Genomic DNA, 21,501 nt, shown 5'->3' with positions numbered 1-21,501 from the left:
CCGACCTAGTTTCTCTCATGTGTTCTTCATTCAGAAGTACAGTTTCACCTCCCCTGATGGTCCTCACAGTTTTAGACTAAGCAATTGTGTAATCACAGCTCATGGCAATGGTAATGACTGTCAACAATGACTGGCATCAGCCTTTGAGTTTTTGCTTTCCAAATTGTAGTCTCCTGTCCTTGATGTAACCTTCATTCATAAAAGGACACTTGCAGTCATATCCATCTAACTATTGGGATAAGAGCGTACTGTAAGTGTAGCTGTCTTTTTCATCATTTCTGCGCCAGTAGATGGTTTACATCATTACACAGAATAAAATAAACAATACCAAGCACTGCAGGACTAGAAATGATGCTCATAAATCTGCAAAAGAAAACATCTCTATTCACTTCTGTTTACAGCTCTGCTATAGGCCCTGACAGCAAACCTGGTTTAAATCCATTTAGTATGTGCTCTACTAATTCCATATCATGTAAGATTTAAATTGCATGTTATGATGTACTTAACAGAATGCTAAGGGAATATACAGATATATTCTTGTCAGCACAGTTACTTCATCCAATTCATCACCAATGACTTCACCAGGAATGGCAGCTTTGACATTTACCCTCTCCACCGGTCTGGGGACCACAGTGATAGAGAAGGCAACTAAGCAGGACTGGGATTCTCACACTGCAGAATCTCACTGAGTTCAGATAATGTCTGTGATTATTAATTTGTTTTAACTACTTATTATAATGCTACAATGTGATCTTGAAATATAGATAAAAATTGAAGTTTTCTCTAAGGTCTCAGTCCAATTATGGTATCAAAAGTATCAAAACCTTATGAAGCCCAGCTCTCTGAAATTCTCAGATACATTGGGAAGTCACAGAAGATAGGACTGAAAAATATTTCAGAAAGTTATTAGTCCATCTACGTACAAGGTAGTATTTTCATTTAAAATATGAGTGGGAGGACTAAGCTTCGTCCTACTTAGCACGCAATGTAGTGGCAAGATTGAAAGTAATCCATGTGACAAGAACAGAAGCATATGTTGGACAAGGAGAATTCCGCAAGCCTGAAAACTCAGTTTGACAGTGCAAGCTGTGGGTTTGAGGGCAGGCTGTGCTAGAAGTTGTACTAGGTGTTCACTGACAATTTTTCTCGCTGCTGTGGCACAGCAAAAGACCGTAATGTAGCTTGTGGAAGACAGCCTGTGCTGGATTTTCATAACTAGCAGCATAACTATTAAACTTGGTTGATTCTGATGAATGACCAAAGAGTTTTAAGTAAAAGCACTAAGAAGACTGAATGGTGCCTAAGGAATTCAGATCTCTGAAGCAGATCACAGAAAGTCTCTTTCAGATGGGTTTTGAGATGTATGTATATTTAAATCATGCTCACAGTACAGACACAGAAGACTGCTATGAGTGGAGATCCCTTCTAATCCTTCTGTAAGCTGCATGAGTTTATTTCGGTATTGCTAACACTGAGACTGAAAACGTCAGAGGGAGAAAAAAACATTTTGGATTTATTAAGTGAATTTCCTTGTCTTGTGTAAGGCTATGTGCATGTGGTTCTCATGAGGGGACTGCACTGGAGTTGGCCCTCTAGTCATACACCAGCACCTGTGCTGGGCTGGGACCAGCAGGCAGCTTTGGCCTCGTGAGACCCCACTGTAAAACTGCTGCGGTTACCTAAGTGCAATATCACAAAGGCTAGTTGGGATTCATGTGGCCCACAGCTGCATGCACACACTTCAAAGGGAGAATGACACTCTAGTCTGGATTCAGTTTGCTATTTGGGCTGTACTTACGAAAAGCACTAAAATGACACAACAAATCGCAGCTTTGAGAAGATGTCTCCGTGTCAGTTCAAATGCTTGTGCTCAGCATTTGCTAAAGTTGCTAAAGTTAAACACAACTTCAATGTTCAGAAACCAAGGAAAATCACTCTGACTTTGGTAGCAGTTTTGACAGCTTTGTGCCAGCATGGTAGCTGAGCATTTGCTTTTTACTGTAGGTGTCTTGCTTATTGACACTGGCTATAGGTACTGAGTTGAAAGACTTATTCACAAATGCTGACGATGCCAGTTATTAATGATGGTTGTTTTATTAGTGACAAATTTAGGACCAACTTGAGAAAGAAAAATGAGGCAGTCAGCATTAAAATTGTTGCTTAAAATTGTTGCAATAATTGTTGCCTAGTTGCCAGGCATTTTAATTGGTTATATTTGTTACAGGCAGACAGAGCCCTCACTAAATAATGTGCCAAATTGCTGCTGTAAAGGAATATTATAGTGCAGAAAACAAGTACAAGCACATAAGCAAAAAAGAAAAATTAAAAAGGGAATGCATGAATCTTATTTGTGAACTGCTGTAGAACATCTTTATGGACACTCAGTACGCCCACAACCAAAAAGAAGGACCATGGGTTTGCTCTATTTAATTTATGTGTTTATGGTGCACTATGAGACTTTCTCACAGCTGTAAGGAGCTCTTCCATGACTACACTGTATTGATTAAAACAGGCTGTTGAGGGGGAAAAAAAAAAAAAAGAAGGTAAGAAACAAAACAGCATTTGTATGCCTCTGAAGCAAACGTAATAAAAGGAACTATGCCAGGCATGTCCATCCTAAGGTCTGCAGGCTGCTCAGCCCAGCACAGCTTGCCATCATGTTGGCAGCTCTTGAGCTATCAGCCCATCACTCAGCCATAACCAAACAGTGATGTGCTGTTAACCCCATCTGGGCTGAAACCAGGGCTGGGCAGGGTGCAGAAACCAGGGTGCAGAAATCAGGGCCAGCTCAAGTGATGGCAAAGAAGTTTATGCCTTTTGGATAAACACAGTCCTGTGAACAGCAAAAATATGCATTCATGCTTTCCATTTCGCTAAAGAAATTTGAGAAGAGCTTTCAAGATTGCAAAAAAAAAATCTTTTTGTGTGTGTGTGTGTCTATTTGTGACTCTACTTTCAGTCAACATAAATACATGACCTTCAGATTTATCTGCGATCAGATATTCAACTAAAAAATCTGATCATGTCTTCCTGCGGGACTTCTGTAAAGCCTATCTTACCAAAGAAAAATACCTCTCGCTTCACACCTTATTCATGTCATTGCTTTTTGGCATTACATACATTTGTAAACAACTGTTTCCAAGAACAAAGCGCAAGAGGAGTCAGATTTCATCAAAAATCTCCAACGAACACCTTGAGACCTCGCTAAGAATGGCAACCACTGCCATTGAACCAGACTGAGGCACTAGTTGCATAAAAACAGGATCAAATATCCCACTAGTTTTATGGTTTTGTTGCTTTCCCTTTATTATGTTTTAGTTTTAAAAAAATATATTGTTTTTGTTACCTGTGTGTTGCAAACCTCCACTGCCCACACTATGCATGTATACATTTTATGAGGGCTACTCCAAAAATAATGCTTCCCATTTTATTCTCTTGGTCCATGATGGCAGAGGCAGATGTTGGTAGTATGGCAGGAGAGATTGAACCTTCCCCCCAGTATTCCATTATGTTTTGTTGCTGTACAACAGATGGCAGCAGAGGGGCAGGGTTACAAAATACTGTCTGACATGGAAGTGCAAACGAAGGTATGGAGCTGAATTCCTCCATGGGGAAAAAGCATCACCCTCTGACATTCAGTGATGCTTGCTGAATGTTTATGGAGACCAATCAGTGGATGTGAGCACGGTGAGGCAGTGGGTGGAGCATTTCAGCAGTGACAACAGCAACAGTGGGTCACCTCTGATGGTATAGATTCTTATTAGAGCAGCATGCAGGCTCTTCTTCATCACTGTCAAAAAATGCATAGCTAATAATTTAATGATTATTATTTTGAAAAATAGTGTTTCGTGGCTGAGATTTTGCTTTAATAAACAGTGCCACTGTGTTCATTATATCTGTTGTAGTTTCTATTAAAACCAATAGGAGTTATTACTTTCAGTGCGACCTACATGCATACAGCCCAAGACAATTCCTTTTCACTCAGTGTGGCCCAGGCAAGCCAAAAGGTTGGAAATCCACAAGGAAGAAGCAAGCAGAAAATCACTGCTGATATTTTGATAAGACAAATATCTGACAGGTGGTGAGAAATGGAATAATCAGGTTGAAGATACAGAATGACTTAAATCTCTTGATAGGAGAGAACAGGAAATCAGTCTGTTCTATGGTGACCTAGCATAGTTGTGAAGAAATTCAAGGCATAATCTGTATGGAGGCAGCCCTACCTTGAGAAGATGTGATATTTTAAAATAGTGACCTCTGGCACAGGAGAGATTTTGCATAAGAACTCTGAGTTTCAAAGAGCCTTTCTTCACTTAGTGCTTAAATGATCCCCTTAGAAAGGCATGCTTACTTCTGGTTTTGACATGCTAGGGAGAAGGATGACAAAATAGAAAGCGTTCAAAAAAGAATGAAGGAATCATCTAAGGAGCACTGACTTGGGAAAGGAAGTCAAAGGAACTCGGTTTGTTCCACTTGTCAAAGAAAAGCTTATTAGTAGGTTGGATCCTGGTCTGTTAACTCCCTGTATTGGGCAGACAGATCGCGTAACAAAGGGCTCCTTAATCTCCCAGACAAATGGTGTAACAAGATCAAAGAAAAGCTGGAGCTGTTAAATTTAGGTCAGACAAACTGTGGGTTTTAATAGCAAATGGGTAATTGAGAACAACTAGTTTTGTTGCAACAAATTCCCAATCTCTGGAACTTTTCAAATGTGGAAGCTTTAAAGGTGGAATATTTGTCACCAAGTTTTGCTCTGTGGCAGCAAATTTTTTATTTAGAACAAGAATTAATGTCGAAAAAGCTTAAGTTATTTATGTATTTGTTCTTCAGGAGCTTGGCTTATTCAGTCTTTTAGCCTTTGCAGAGGCTGTTATCAGCGCTATCTCATGTCAGAGACCTTGAAGTTCACTGGAAAAACATCTGTATCCATGGTCCTCCATGATCTGGAGATCTTTAAAAATCCTCCCCCACCTAACCGATGTTGGAAACTTAAGCCATCATGCATATAACTAATTGTGGTCAATTATGCATAATTACACTGAAAATTACAACACTTTCAGATCTGTTTTCCAAATACCAAATATCTCTTACACACATACATGCTCTGGTGTGTAGAATTGACGGTACCTGTATACCTGTCAACTCTGTTAGTAAATGTAACCTACTAAGTACAATATGTTATGTAAACCATGTGAAAAATTAATTTCAGTTGCCGTCTTAATTATTTGTAATTTAAATAGTCAGAACTTTGCCTATTTTTTTCTTGTCTTAGCCTTTCGCTCTGTGTAATTTTAAGTTTAATCATAATGTAGTCTTTTGCTGTAGCAAAAGCAAATGCTAAGCATTAAGTAATAAAAGGCTCTGATGATGTGTTTGGAGAAAATGACATTTTAAGAGATATTTTAGAGCCTGAGGATCAAAGGAACTCCTCAGTCATCCTGTTGTGTCTCTGGTGCATTGCAGGCCATTAATTTCTATTCACTTACCTGTCTGTCTAGCCCAGTTTAATTGATGCATTTTGGTCCACAGGAGATGAATCATTTGTATGCCATAGTTTTACCTGGTTGGTAAAACCAGACAGACACTTTCCTTGTTTTAGCTTTGTCTCTGAAACAGCTACATTTAAGTCACTGTGGAATGATCTTGTAGCACTGCATAACAGAAGCTGGGTTGAGATCGTTTAACTGTCTTTGCCATTGATGTTAATTGATGTTAATTAAAGTGATGCTCTCATAACAGAAATTAGCTAAAAGACTGTCTTCCCTTCTACACTGGAAGACTCCTTCATTTGGCAAGAGCTGATCAACAGATGATGAGGAACAAGCAGAACAGCTCTACACACTTTTAAGTGTCATTTTATGCTGCACGTTTTTCAAAGATTTCGAAAATACAGATGTTCTTATGCCTAGGCTCTGTAAGACAAAAGGCATTTATAGCTTGACTTTTCCATAGCAAGAGTCCTAGAATCAGGTATATTACTCACACTCTGCTGTAAGCAACAAAGATATTACCAGGTCCCAGGCAATGGTGGCTTTGGAGGCCCAGACCGCCCTCAGCAGAATTGCTGTTCGAGGGCTGCCAAGGCTGTGTTAGTGTGGTGGATACTGGCTACCTATTCCCTAGGGAACATCCCATGGCTTCTGTAGCCAGCCCTGGCACCTATCTGTTCCCCTAATAACTCACATTTAGATGGCAACTCGCATTCAGATAAATGGCAAATTAACATCTAAATAAAACAGAAACCCACGTAACTCAGCCAAAATGCTTTTACTTGTGCCAGATACTTTTATTCTTACTAACTTTATAGTTATTCTTGCTTTATTTTGCCTTGCCAAAATCATCATGTGAGCCACAAAGAGATTTCTTAATCTATTTCTAGTTCTATCAGAGAGAAAATAGTAGCAAAAGTATGAAGATCCTATCTTGATTTATTTATTTGCATTAAGACTTTGCAGTGCAGGTTCACAAATGTATGAAAGCACAAAGGATGGGAATTTTGTAAAATCCTTATTTTGCCAACCTGTATCACTGTCAGTAAAACAGAATTATATGTCACTTTCTTCAGAAGAATTCCAGAGCCTCCATAGAAGAGAAGGCTAAATGAATTGCTTTGTTTAGCTTAGTACTGGTCTATAAGTATCTCACAGATGGTAAATGCCAAGGAGGCCTAGGAGCCTGTTCAGGCACATAGAGTCATTTAAGGGAGAGTTTGGAATGCTGTAGGTTTGCTGTGGTTGTCTGCCAGGAAATGTCTCTGGATCCAACCACCTGAGAGATTTCTCAATTCTTCATTGTCAGACACAGCTGCAGTTGTGAAATCAGCCACGTGGATAAGGATAACCACTGGTTCAATCTGATTTATTTAGTGCTAATTTGCATAATTTACTGTGGCTAATTAGCTCAAAAATTTCAAAGTCTTTGATAAGAAGGCAGAGCTACTGTTAATCTTTCATGGCTATAGGAAGCAGCATTAGTAGTTAAGTGTAGGTGTTGAAAAATTCCACAGCCATATAAATAATTTGTACAGAATTCCGTGATTTTTCTGATGTTAGCTATTGCTCCTTAGGTGTGATCAGGTGATGTGCATTCCTCAATTGCATTCAAGGTCTTTCATGTTAAGGAGTCACTTTAATGCTAAGTCCTGTGTGGAGTCTGCAGTTCTGCAAGCAGTTCCCTTGGGGCAAAAGAATGGAACTATCTGTGTGGGTTTCTTTTTTTTAAGCTATAGAAAACATCTCCATTTCAGTCCTGCAATGTGGAAGGTATTACAGGAATTCCTAATGACACATCAATGCGTGGCTGAGATGCAGGGGATGTACCAGCTTGAAAACAATTTGATGTTTTTCAGCTGTAATGCTTAAGTACCCTTGAACATGCTACTCCAATCAGTTTGTTGTGTTAGACTACACTGTGACAGTACTTTCATATCAGAGCACCGAGATGAAATCATCTGTCTTCTATCTAACTCAAATAGAAAAATAAAATCACCATGAGATCCGCAGAGGTTGTGGTCAGCAGAGGTTGTGGTCAGCAAAGCTTGTGGTCAGCCTTCTGTGCAGGCATCATTAGCAGTGATGTACCTGTAACTGGGACTGGGCTGACCAAATGGACGAGTCATTAACTGAACTGCCACTTCTACTGCTTTCTTTCTTGAGCTTATCTTGACAATATGCTGAGTGTTGTAGAAGAGTCTATGCAGAAAATGTGTGTATGTATCAGCATGAGCAGCATGCATGTTAATAAACCCTGCAGGGATGACATAGTGCCGAAAACTCTCAGGTTGAAAACATATCAAAAAGTAAACAAAAATTCCTCTGTTTAGCTTCCCTCTGTGGCTTTATCTGCCCCTTGATGCATGCCATCACAGAGCAAGACCATATCTGTAAGCACTGTTTTTACAAACCCCTATACTGGGAAAGGTCTGTTTTTATGTAGTTATCTGACAAGTATAATAACTAACAGTTGTCTCTTTTAATAGCTGTCCTTAAAACTGTAAGGACAGTAAAATGTCTTTTTATTTGATAAAAACAATGTATTTTAAATCATTTTGAGTGCAGTGTACAGATTTATGAAGTCTTCAGCAAAAGGCTGTTTGACATATGAAAGTGAGAAAAAAGGAATAGCTAGAAGTGGAAAAGGCAACACTAATAAGCGTTGGGAATTTATTTTTCAGGGAACGAGGAAGATTTTTTTGGCAGCCAGGAGAATTTACCCTGAGGGTGGTACAGTGTTGCCAAGTCTGACTATTCAGAGATCACAAGGCAGGCTCTCAAAATCAGGAGATGATTACAAATGATAAGAGTTGACTTCTTTTTATTTTCCTCCTGTGATTTCAGAGTAGAATATGGTGTTTTAAAACCTTCCTTTATTGGCATGAAGGCTGGCTAAGAACATTTCATTCTGAAACAAAGAGGAACTTGTGTTTAAATAATGAGGCTGAGGCTTGGAAGAAATCTCCTGCTACTGCAGCACTAGTGATACAGTAGGAATTTGCAGCCTTATTGTAGCTCCTGTCCATAAGATTCCCATCATGAACGCAGAGACGTAGTTCCCAAGTTAATGGACTTTTGACAAAAGCTCCAGTTGGTTTGTGGCTGTGCAGATCTGATGAGTTATAACTTTTGCCATTTGATTTTGTGAGACATTTTGCCAGTGTTTTGTGAGACTGACTTGCAGCTGGAATCTGATCCTTGGAATACAATCACTGGTAAGTCGTGGGTCTGATCCATCTTTGCTAGATTGGTACTCCTTGCTGTTCATTTGCTTTCTTTAATATTATGCTTTCTTATCTTTTAGATTGCTGCTGTGGCTGAACTATGATTTTTAATGAAATTTTCTGAATTTGATTCCCACTGAGAAGGGTGAATTAAGTTTTGCAAGGGAGCGTTTGAGCTATTTTTTCAGATTTGCAAAAAGGTTTTCAAGACTTCCAGCCAAACCTCAAGCCCCACTGGGATCTTCCACACTTTAAAGGCATCAGAGCTTAGCTTCTTCCTATATGCTTGTTGTACTGCAGAATCTCTGACAGCCTGTAGTTCTTCCAGACTTCACAGCATGCCCTGAAAATCGCAATTTCCTTTTCTTATTTGAAACAAATTCTTATCATTTCTTGCATATGGTTTTACCTCTGACTGCCTGTATTCCCAGCCTGAATACTAAGGCTGTAGTGCTGTTTCTTGAGTTCTTTTACAGCGTAGGAATGTCTTCAGCTTAACTCTCAAAGTAGGAGCCACAGAAAAGGAATCTCCATTAATTTACAAATGATATTCAGTTGGGACCATGTTCTGTGTTGACCACCAGCTGACTCACATTTTAACATGCCATTGTCTTCCCAATTTGAATTGTATTATTTCTTGAATCCTCAGCTTTCTCCAAGCCTCTCTGGGTGGCATTTGAACTATTCTTGACGTATTTTTTCTTTTACTTAGCGCATGCATTTACGTAACTGCAAATTTAGTTAAAAGAAAGGAAAAAAGTGTCATCTCCAGCTGAATTGGAAAATAAAATTGTTGTCAATTCAGGTAAACGGCTTCAGAGCAGGAAATCTGAAAGTCACATATAATGACTGAGATAACAGGGCAACGAAGGCTGACTGTCAGTAGGGGTGGTGACCACAACTGACCAGTATTTTCTGTGGTCATGACATTCCCCATTGTGTTGAATAGGAGAGGGCAATCTTGGAATATCTGAAATAATGCTAGGCTGTATTCTGATTTCATGACAGGCTTACCAGTCTATCTGGCTGTGAAATTATCTTTAAAATGAGTTTTTTTAAAGATCAGATTCAGCCTACGCTTTTCACTGGGAAGGTATTTGAGTATGTCTTCCTTCTGCATTAAAATATACTTCTATGCTGGAATAAAAACTGTAAGTTGGTCTGGCATCGATCTGACTTTAACCTTGCTGATGGCAGGGTTGGTTTCAAAGAGAAGCACAATAGTGATACACAATCAGACTGGAATTAGCCTCTAGAAATCGTTTACTACGTATCAGGACAGACTTAATTCTGCCTAATGGCTTACAACATGTGTGGTACTTCTTAGATCAATGTCTTAATACTCAGGAAGATGGTAACTCTGTCTCCGCTTAAGCATCCTGTCCCAGCACTGTCAGATTCATTTGCTGGAGAAAAAGCCTTGAAGACCTGACGCTCCTTGCCATGTGGTTTCTACAAACCTGAAATTCAGAAGTAAAAGGCCAGAGCTTGGGCTGGAAAAAAGGTGGAGGATTTCCTGCTTCGGATAGGTGGGATGACAACAATACATCCTTCTGGACACATCTCCATATGGCAACAGGGACCCTTTTATTCCTTGTGCAGATGTGTAAGCTGAGGATCTTGAAGCTCATCACAGACTGTGTCCTATCTCTTGTCCTTCTCTTCGGAGAGAGAGCCCTGCAAGGTCCCAAAACATTCTACTGCGTGAAGACATACACAGAGAGGCATGCCTGAGTTAATGACCAGCAATGTACTTTGCTCCTAGTTGGGAAATTTTGAAAGACCACTTTAGTGCCAAAGCAAGGAGCATTGCTACCCGGAACCTTGTCCTCTTTTCCAGTCGGCAAAGAGCGGGCAGAGGGTGTGTACAAACATTTTGAGGATGCTCCCATATTTTCCCTTTTGTCTGCTGTTTAAAGGTAGAGCAGATCATAACACTCAGTATATCCCCTGGAAAATACCTTGGCTCCTGTCTATCAGCTGTTCACAGGCTGGATCTGCTGGCTCTGTAAGAACAGAGACACTGGGGAAGGGATTTGGTGTTGTACCACATATGTTAATGTTGTCTGACATACCTCTCTGTATTATAAATATCTCTATCAGATAGTGGAACCGCATTAATTTGTACATGTTTTCATGCCAAATTTGCTTGCCTTTTCTAATCAAATATTTACAAACAGTCTCACCATGCTGTCTGGCATCATGAGGCAGCCCTCTGAACAAAACCATTAATTTTATGTTTCTCAGCATTGGCTGATTAGATGCTTTGTGGAGGAAGAATTGATATGAAAGCACGGAAATGAAATCAACTCCTGCCAAGCTCTGTAGCCTCTTGCTACATGTTGCTTTCATTCGCCAACTGGTTTTATTAATTTATCTGAGAGAATAGTGAGTGAATCTTACTAGAGAATTGCACAGGCTGTGAAGCAGCACTCAGAAGCATGACAGTGTGGCTTCTTTGCTGTTTTCTTTCTGCACCTCTGTTCCCAACACCAGAGGTCATCTTTCTGCTGTTTGTTTGAAGCGATTTCTGCTCCAGCTGTGACATCTAGACATTACAAATATAAAGAAACAAACAGGAAGATCTCAACCTCCTCCAGGCCAAACATTATTTGTGAGAAAGGTTGAAATCGGAGTAGCTATGGGCTGGGTAACCTGTGCTGCACTTCTCCTAGCAGTGCTAATTTCTACTTGCCTTTGCCTTTCTGCCTTGTGCTGCAGTTGTCCATGTTTGTTCAGACTTACTTCACAGCCAGTGGATCTGAGAGCTTCTCTGTGGCGCCCTGGGGTTGCAGAGGGGGCAGGATCTCTGCCTGTCTGTTTTAGATGTGCAAACGGTCTTTTTCGCTCTGATACCTCAGCTCCTTCCTGCCTTGATAGTCCACATCTTCCCAGATGAGGCCGGGCAGCCCTGCCTACATTCTTACTGATGAAAAAGCCAAGCCTGCGTGCCGAGACAACAGACATGCAAAGACAACATGTATCCAGAGCTGCATGAATCTCAGATCCCATAGGGCGGTCCTGGCAACAAAAGGCTCTATTCCTGTAATTTCCCTTGAGGGACAAGTGTCTCTGGAGTCTTGTTTTTCAGAGAGGTAATTCAGTGTTGCGTGATGCTTCTCCGGGCCAGTACCCCATCACTGTATGTGCATTTTGGAGTGCTCCCAAATAGTCCAAACCATCTTCAGCTCCTGCAAAGAGCAGAAAGCTCACTCAGTCAGCTGTCTGTCCTCACTGGCTAATATCTAGTTCACGAGCTGTCACAAGGCGGCTTTGAAAACAGTCTTCTTTTGGTTTCGTTTAAGAACTGCTAATTACTTAGACTGAATGTTATACACATGTGATATCACCATCAGTGCTCTAAGATGATGATACCATTTAAAATGAGTGGTTTTCATGCAGATGAGCAAGCACAGGGTCACAGAGTTAGGACAGCAAGAGGTGAGAAGAGATGGCAGAGAGAAATAGATGAGCAGCCCGTATTTAGATTGTTTTGTGTCTGTCATGAAACTGGACTTGAAAATATCCTTCTGCCTTCTTGTACACTCTGAGAAAAGAAAACTTGTGAGACAGCTGCAGAAGTTCAGCTCAGGAGCTCTGACACAGGATGTGGAAAGCTTTCACTGACCAGAGACCAGCAGGAGGGAGGAGGTACCACTTCAGCATATGATGCTGGTGGGACCTTTTCTGAAATGCCGCATCCAGCTACAAACAATTCAGTCTTCACTATGGACACTCAAAAAAACTTCAGAGGAGAGCCACCATATGACTTACGTTTGGAAACTACCTTACAGTGAAATACTTGCACATCTTAATTAGCTTAGTTATTAAAGAGTAAGCTAATTAAATAGTGGTTTTCTTATTATCTATGAGTTACTTGAAGGGAAAGGAAGGAGATGTCTTACAGAACAGAACTCTTTTTTCTTGCTTTTTCATCTAGGATGGCATCTAGCAAATGGAATTCAGAGATCTCAGAAAACTGCAAATGAATTGATTTTTTAAATAGTGGAAGTGATTAAGCATAATTCAGCATGTGCAGAATTATTTCATCACAACCGTCTCTTCTGGCCTTAGACGTTATGAATCTGCATAGGGCTCATTCCATCATTAATTTTAGTGATATGTAAGTTACTTTGCAAGCTCCTGACTTTAAACAGCTTGTCATTATTTGTAGGGCAGAGTGGTACAAAGAAACTGTATAGGGTTCCATTAAAGGCTTTTACTTCTAAGATTTTTCTGTCTTTTGTTCTGAAGATGAATGATGATCATTTTTCAACAGTAGGGATCAGCAAAAACCTGAAGGAAATCTATCTAATGTAATGTTTTCATTAGAGCTGAATCTTGTGAGACATTGAAACTCTTCTTCGCTTACCTTTTGGTTTTGCCACTCCACAACAAAAATTTGTTATGTCCAGTATAACATTTCTCCCTACTGATCTGCAATTTAGGGAATTAAGTTATAATTTTCCATTCTTCATGCTTTATAGTGTTTGGCAGGCTGCTGAAGCATTAGAATACACCCAGGAATATCTAGATTTTAACCTCAATGATTCGTATCACAGACCACCATATGCTATGATTCCATCAGGAATACTTAAAAAAATGGTCTGAAAAATAAAAAAATAAGTAAAAATGAAAAATAAGAATTGAAAAATAAGTACTGACCAAATTCTGAGGTTTTAGAAATGTCTAGCACCAGAAGAGAGAAAGAATCTCTGCACTTTTTTTTTCTTTTTCTATTTCAGTGAGTGCCACATGTTTTGTTCTCAAGGATATCACTTTGCAGTAATATAGCCCAGAGATAATAAAATGAGTTTTAGGATATTGTTACATGAAGTCAACTAGAGAAGGTAGGAAAGAGATTTATTCAGAGATGTTTACAGCTCTGTACCAGTGAGAAATCTAATCTGCAAAACATGTAACCAGCTTTTAGTTGTTTCTTCAGCAACTTCTCTCCACTTCCATTTTGCTGGCTATAAGATAGGAAGGCCGTGATTTTCCCACTGGAGAACTGGAGGTTTACTTTGTGCACAGAGCATCTTTATTTTTTTCAAAAGTGGATTCAGATCATAGTTAAATATTAGGAATTAATTGCTGTTGGAGTCCCACCTGCCATAAAAGACAGGCAGCAGGTACAGCTCAAAGTGCTATTGCCAACTTGTTCAGCTGTGAATTATTCTCATCAGATTCCTACAGGTATCAGAGAACTGACTCAAGATCTTCTTTCAAATGGGGTTCATTAGCATTTGCCAGCTCCTCTCTTCACATGGTGCCTGATGAGCTGTTTTGCAGCACTGCACAGGAGACATCTGTAGAGGGACAGCATCACCTGTTCTTATTGTTTGGTGAGTGCATAAAAGAGAAGGCCAGCACAGTAGATTCTAGTTGCTAGTACTGTGAATGCCACATTGGGTGCCAAGGATCACAGAAACACAGAATCACAGAAAGTCAGGGATTGAAAGAAACCTCAAAAGACCCAGTCAATGCCAGTACTGGAGCAGGAACACCACCTGTCTACTGCCTAGATGCTGTGCAGTCCCAGGCCTTTTCCTTAGCTGCAGAGTTTGGAGCAAAGCTGGATGCCCAGCAGTAATATAGCTGGTGGGGACAGGAGGTAATGGGAAACTGAACTCCCCTTGAATTCCCACTGTGAATTCCATGGTCTTGTAGTTTGGTTTGATTTACATAATGGTTGGCTTCCCAGAGTGGAAGTGCACAAAGTTGCTTGTCACTAGAAAAAGGTGGAAGTTTCTTCTTAGGTATATAAATATCTGATGGTAAGCAACAGAGATGAGTGGATCCGGATTCTTGTTGGTGGCACTGGGGGAGAGGACAAAAGACAATGGGCAACAAACTAAGACAGAGAAAAGTTCATTTAAACATAAGACAGAACTTCTTGTCTGGGGGATTGGCTGAGCGATGAAACAGTTTACCTAAACAGGTTGTGGAGAAATCTCCTTGAAGATAATCAAAACCTGACTTGACACATTCCTGGGCAACATGCTGTAGTTGGCCCTGCTTTCAGCACTGACTAGATGCTCTCTAGAGCTTCCTTCCAACCTCAGCTATTCAGTGGTTATATGGTTCTTTTCTTTTTTCTCAACTTACTCCCATCATATCTAAATGTGAACTAAAAGTTGGCCCACAGTTTGCACGGGTGTTTGATGCTTCCTTTATGTGAGCCTTCCTGCCAGTTCCATTCTTTTATAACAAGTGATTGCTGTTCAGAAATTTCACTCTGAAAGATCCTCCCCTTGCTATGACTTTTTTTCCCCTTGCTTTTGTTACCTGATCAAAAGATTGAAAGCTATTGATTTGTTGCCATTTACATTGTGAGCTGACTTTATTCGAGACTAACAGATATAGAATTTGCTTTTATTTTAATTTTATATTTCAGTGTTTCAGAAAACGAACTGTTTTGCTCAGAAATCCACATTTAGTAATTCTTAAAAAACACTCATACGCTTATACTGATCACCAATTAAATGCTTCACAGATCTGCTTCAGAAGTACCGTATTTCATGCACTAAAAATAAAAGCAAGCCAAGAAGAAATAAATTACTGTGAGAAGAACTAAATAGCTGGTCTGTATTCCAGCCATGTACAAACAGGAATGCTGAAAGATGCTGTGCAGATTTCATCAACAGTAGCTGGCTTCTGCACAGGATAGTGGGAGGAGGACCTTTAGGGACCTGGGAGATGCCTAATGACAAATTAATAAGGATTTAGACAGGATTCCAGAAAAAATATCACTTCATCAATGCCTTGGTTTTTTACACTTTTGTAAGTATCTGATGTCAGATACTGCTGCTGAAAATGGGACAGGGGCAGTTGTCTGAGCTATAATGGCTGCTCCCACGTTCACTGTTACTGAAAGTGCATGCCTGCACAAAACAGACTATGGGCTGACCTGTGCATACATCTCTGCTGCTTCTGCGCTCTGCCGTGAAACCTAAGACTTATGCCAAATGTCTTCAGAAAAATTCTGAGCTGCAGTATCATTTCTAATTGCCACCTTTTAGGCCTAGGCTGTACATGTCTGTCTCGTCAGGCATCTGTCTGCTTTCAAGAGGCTGCAGCACCATCATAAAACTCTTAAAGCGTCTGTCCTTTAATTATAGAACACATAAGCATCTCCTGCAGTGCATGCACCCCCTCGTTGCCCATCAGGCCGAGGAGTACTGATATGCCAGCAGCCTGGCTTGTTTGCAGTAACAGCAGGCTGGTGTGATTATCGAAAAGCGAAACATTCGTAGAGGTCTGTCTGCTGTGTGATGCGGGGTTTTCTGAATGATGTGTGCCTCCTCAAAGCCTCCTGCTGCTAACAAGCACTTCGCCACTTGATGGCACTCTTAAATATTTAGTGGGTTGCAAGCGCCATCAAATAAGCCCCCTTATTTTCAGAACAGGGGTAGAGGACGTAGAGCCTCATGTATTAAATAATATAACACTATAAAGTTTGCAGCTTAAGCTGACCAAAACAAGAAAGGCAGGAGCAAGAGTTGAGTCGGTTGTGCTGGTGGCTGCCAGCTGTGTGCAGCGGTTCAGCGCTGGTCTGACTCCCAGCTCTGGAGTGCTCCGCAGAAATGACTGTCCTGTTAGTGCTGGGGTTGGGAATGTCCTTCGCTGCCTGGCTTCTGAGCAGCTGTGTGTTATGTGAGACTGTTAACTTGTCTGTCTGTCGTGAATGTATTCCTGTAAACCATAGCAGTGTTGCTCTTGACATTACCAATGGATGGAACTTACATAGCCCACATCAGTCATCCCTTTTTCCCCTCTTCTGTGGTGTATATTATCAGAAGTGCTGTGAAAAGTTTGGAGAAGAAAGAGCTAAGACCATGTTAGCTGGTCTGGAATAAAAATCTCATTGTTGCTGCTCTTTGTTGTATGGACTCTCTTCCTTTTATTTGGGTACCTTCAGGGTGTCCATTAGCATTCATAACAATAGGTTGCACTATCACTATTTTCATTGCAAAACCAAATCTAAACCTATAATGCAAAGCTCTTTCTGATCAGTATGAGAAAAGTCTGGCACTATTTAGAGCTCTATGAATTCAACCCAATTGTGTACTCCTTTTCTTTCCAGTGCTCACCTGCTCTACTTTATGTGAACCAGAGGAGAGCTGAGCTGCAAGTCAAATACTCCTGTTGGTCTCAGGAAGGCATGGTATCTTTTCATCCTGTTTTCTACTGTTCTTGTCTGCCCCTGAGACTCTCCTGTAACATGCAGCAACAAACATGCCTTACTTGCACTTGTTTGCACAGGTGTTTACAATTCTCTATTTTTTGTTGTACCAGTTGAGTGCAGTGTCTCTTGTATTTCTTTTCCAGACTGTATTTTAGAGTAAGATGCAAACATGCATGACAGCTTATTTCCATATAGGCTGTTTGTATCTATCAGTCTTGGTTTCTGGAGTCTGTGTCTTGATTCTGACATGTGTGGAGCCCACAGCAATAATTATGACTGTGGCATGGCCTCAGGTCATGTGTAAATTACAGCCTGCCTTGTTGCCTGTCAATTTTGTCTTTTCTAAAATTTCCAAAAGGCTTTAAAATCCTATTTTTTCTCTCTCCAATCAGAACTGCAAGGTCTGTGCTTCCCAAACAGAGCCACAATTAATAACATTACCTTGATCAGGAGTACCAGGAGTTAGTCCAACACTTGGTGGAATATGTCGGTCAGAATACTAAACGTGACATTCCAACATCTGAATCAGCACAAATCAAAGAGGTCTGCAATTTGCCAGCTGAGGGGATTGCCCCAAGCTTGCAGAGCTTGCTGCTGGCCAGAGGGCATCTGCTTATCCCTGGAGCCAGGAAATGCTCACTGAGCTCAGCGCAGCACAGGTGGTCTTAGCAGCAGGATTCAATTTCCACTGACAGATGGCAGAAAATAAATACTGGTGGAGTTATCAGCTCAGACAGCATCTTGGAGGAGATGCTGTTGAGATCAGTGGTGGCCCTGGAGCTAGGCTTTATTTTTGTTGGTCCTCAAGATGGAAATACAAACTCACCACAGAAGGAATGTGTGACTGATGAAAACACAGGTGGAGTTGCAAATGCTAGGAACAGGGCTGTCAAACAGTGATTAATTTTGTGGTCAATGTGAGTTAAGCAAACCAAATGCATTTTAATGCATCCAAATATAACATTATACCTCTCTAAACAAGGAGGAGTGTTGCATCTTGGAAGGCAGCAATTCCAAAAAAAAGTAGGCTTTTGTGGACAAGCAATAAATTTGAGTTTCCAATGTGAGATTTTGGCAAGGAGGGTGGATGTGATCTTGGAGTGCAAACAGGGAATTCTGAATGGCAGCAGAGAGATGATTTAAGCGTTAGTGAGACTGATAGTAGAATACTGTGTTTGGTTCTGGAGCCAATATTTTTCAAAGAATGCATAAAAACCAGCAGATAGTTCAGAAAGAGTCCCAAGCTGTTTCAAGAAGTGGAGAAGTTGCTTTAAAAGTGGAGAGAGAACAACATACCCAGTTGAAATCCAGGCTGCTTGTGAATTTTGTCTGACCTGAGCACAAGTCCTAGCCATGTGAGGGACTCTGATTCAGTGGAAAATTTCTTAATATTCTACAGTTTTCCACAACTGAGAAGCAGCTTTCTCCTTGCAGCTCCGAAGGCAGCACCTTTGACTGGTGTGGCAAAACTTGTGATGGTCCCCAGCCCTTTGCTGAGCTCTGTGCCAACATGTTGAAAATAAATCCAATTTTTTACTTCAGACTGAGAAGGACATCAAATACATGCTGAAAACTGACTTGCATTAGTTTTAAATAACTTAATGAAGAGAAATGCTGGATATAAAATAATTCATTCAACCAAGATAAGCAGAGTGAGAATTAGCAGTGGTAAGATGGACAAGTCCAATAAGGGGTTAGGTGTGACCTTTTAATCACTTCACATTATTATGCATTCAAACTTTAAAATGATGTGGCTTCTCTATATCTCAAGATCTTCAAGTGAAGAATGCATGTGCAGCCAAAAACAAGTTATAGAGTTCGAAACAGGGTACACCTGTAACATTTGTGAGCGGTGAAACAGAAAAGGCCAGGCTTTCTGACCCTGAGCCACAAATTAAAGAGTTCTCAAAACATTTTCTTTTCTGAGAAGGGAATGTTTGTGTTGTTTGGTGTATGTTGAATTTTCCCTGCCGGCAGTGAGTTTCATAGCCATGTCCACAGAGATCAAGGTTTGTATCAAAACAGCAATATACTTGGGTACTGGTGGCTGTTATAAGGAGTAGAAACAGAAAGAGCATCAGTGATTCCAGTTTAAATCTCGTGGGGATCCTGGGCTGAGGCAACCTTGAGCAGAGCCTTGTGAAGTCCTGGTTCTACTCCCAGTTCTTGTAGCTTGCGGTCATGTCCTGGGCAGCCCCTCCATCCGCTCTTCTCTTTCCCTTAGCTATGAGAAGTAGTGCTGCAGATGCTTAAAGGACTCTGAAGTGCTATAAAGCCTCCAGTTATTATTGTTAATTCTCATCAGCCTTTGAAAACGCATTCAGCACATACTCAGATTCTCTGAGCTCCACGAAAAGATTTCTTCTTTCCTGATTTTTCTGAAGTATTGGCATACAGTGATGCTTGACTTGCCAGCCGTTTCCCTTCTTACAAGCATGCCTGTTCTGCAAGTGCAGAGAAGTATGGAGCTGGCAGAGCTATTTAAGTGAGTGCTGAAGCAGCACAAGCTCACCCAGCGTGTTTTACAGCAGGGTAGATGAACCTGTGCTCAGTGCCACACTGCACAGGTTTTGCTCACTGATAGAAGAAAAATGTATTGAGAATTTATTAATTTGTGACTTGCTCAGTCATCTGTGCTGTGCAGGTTGTAGCATGTGCATAAGCTTAGACTATGCACAAGGTTTTACAGAAGGGAGTGATAATAATAATTTACTTGGGGACATTTGGTGGACTGCAGATAACCTTTTTTTGTCCTCTGCTGTTGAAACAGTTGAAAGGCAAGTAAGCAGCTGAGCCACTTCTTTGGGTACCAAAACTTTTGTCACTGAAACTGATCTCTAGTCCCTGGAAGATATTGCATAGCTGGTGAAAAGCACAGCCAGCCATGGCCCTTGGCTTCTCTGAAATTCAACCCTAAACGAGAGAGCCCCAGCCAGCAAGCTCATCAAAGTGTGGGCATATCTAGGAAAGGAACGTAGATATGCTTCTGCAGCTGTGATGCTCAGAAACAAGCAGCTGTTCTCAGCCGTTCTTCTCCGTATTGCTTCTTTTTATAGATGAGCAGATTTTAAGCAATGGTGTTTCCTTTTAGCGTGGTGATTTCTTGGTACAAGCTGTATCTGTGAGTCAGCTGATGGTCTTGATTTATAAAAAGAAATGTATCTTAGGATTTAAGATAGAAGGCTGTAGTGTTTGGGGTTTTAAGCCCTCCAGAGATAAAATAATTTGCAAGTTTAAGACACAAGAAACTATAGCATTGCCTTCTTCTGTAGTAAAAAATCTCTACTTTGACTCATGACCATTGAAGATTTTAACATCTAAATTTTAGTGAATGCAGGATTTACGCAGGCATTGTAACTGGCACTGTTCTCCAGCTGTTGTGTTGTGCTTCCATGTTTGGCCAACAAGGATTTTGTAAGAAGCAAAGGAAAAACATACACAGCTCAAGAGTTTTTTGGTGATCTAAGAGGGAAAGATGAAAAAAAAAATAATTCTGTCCAACAGCAGAATGTCTTGATCTGATACTGAGCACACAGAGATGCTTTTAAGTTCAGCTAAGGAAAACTATAAATGAAAAAATCTGTTAACACGGACACTTTGTAAACATCAGAACAAAAGATTTATATGCATGAGCCATTGGGTGATAGCAGAGTGATATTCCAAGGTACTGTACTCCCTCTACATCAGTATTTTTCTGAACAGGCTTTGGGTTGAATCTGCCCAACTATATATGCAAATGCAGGTGAATATTTTAGATAGCAGTAACGGTTGGTTTGAAATCTATTTCTGATTGCATGTGATACTTACAGGCTCAGTTCTTCTGGTTGAGACCAGTACTGATGCCATTTGCATCTGCCATTAGCAAAGCTTCTCTTCCAAAAAAGATTTGTTATGTGTCAGGTTCTGATATGTAACCTCTGCTCAGTTGAACACTGAGGATCCTCATCACATACACTTCTTCCTCATTACAGCAAGAGTCTATTCACTTTCCTCTCTTTGCTGTGCTGCTTTGCATCTTCCTGTAAAGTGGAATACAACTCCTGCTGGCATGCTTGTCAGAATAACTGTCTAGTATCTCTGGTGTCTCCAGCCCTTATATCTCAGAAAAAGAGCCACATGTCAAGTTGCACTTTGTGGGTCTGCAAAAGGCAGATGCTTTAGCCTCTTCCAGTGTGTGGTGGTGTATCCATGCAGTGCAGAGCAGCGAAGTGCAGCTGCTTCTGATCTGAAGTTGCTGCTTTTGACTCTAGCAGGGGTACAGCAGCCACAGCCAGCTCTTGAGTCTGCACCCTTTGCTTCACTTTGTTCTTACAACACTGTCTCAGTAAGCTGCCTGCATCCTCAGAGGTGGCCTGGACAAGATTCATTCAAATCTTTGGTGGGATGAATCACCCACAGAAGGCGTGTCTTTCTGCTCTCTGCACAGAGACCATAGAGGAACAGCCATCCAAGTCCTCTCAACCCAGTGCCAACTAGATAGAAAATGGACGTGCATCATGGAGTTTTTGGAAATATACTTGGTTGCTGAGCACACACCGGGAGAAATAAGAGCACAAATCAGCTAGAGTTCAAAGGCTGTCCAACAGATTTGACTTAC

General features: G+C 40.7%; 2 protein-coding genes across 3 annotated transcripts in view; one reads left to right on the top strand and one right to left on the bottom strand.

The window, feature by feature from the left end:
• The window catches only part of DNAI1 (dynein axonemal intermediate chain 1), a 134,921-nt gene that overhangs the window by 41,837 nt on the left and 71,583 nt on the right, over positions 1-21,501 (top strand). The gene's annotated exons all lie outside the window — the stretch shown is intronic.
• Positions 14,224-21,501, bottom strand: part of RPP25L (ribonuclease P/MRP subunit p25 like) — an 85,015-nt gene continuing 77,737 nt past the window's right edge. Inside the window, exon 4 of the transcript XR_008203174.1 lies at positions 14,224-14,233. The gene's annotated coding sequence lies outside the window, so the exon portion shown is untranslated. The remainder of the gene's footprint in view (positions 14,234-21,501) is intronic.

Source organism: Tympanuchus pallidicinctus, unplaced genomic scaffold (genome assembly GCF_026119805.1).
Source record: "Tympanuchus pallidicinctus isolate F22 unplaced genomic scaffold, pur_lepc_1.0 scaffold9, whole genome shotgun sequence".
NCBI classification, from domain to species: Eukaryota; Metazoa; Chordata; class Aves; order Galliformes; family Phasianidae; genus Tympanuchus; species Tympanuchus pallidicinctus.
Note: the sequence above shows the minus strand (reverse complement) of the source record. Positions and strands in the feature narration are given on the sequence as shown.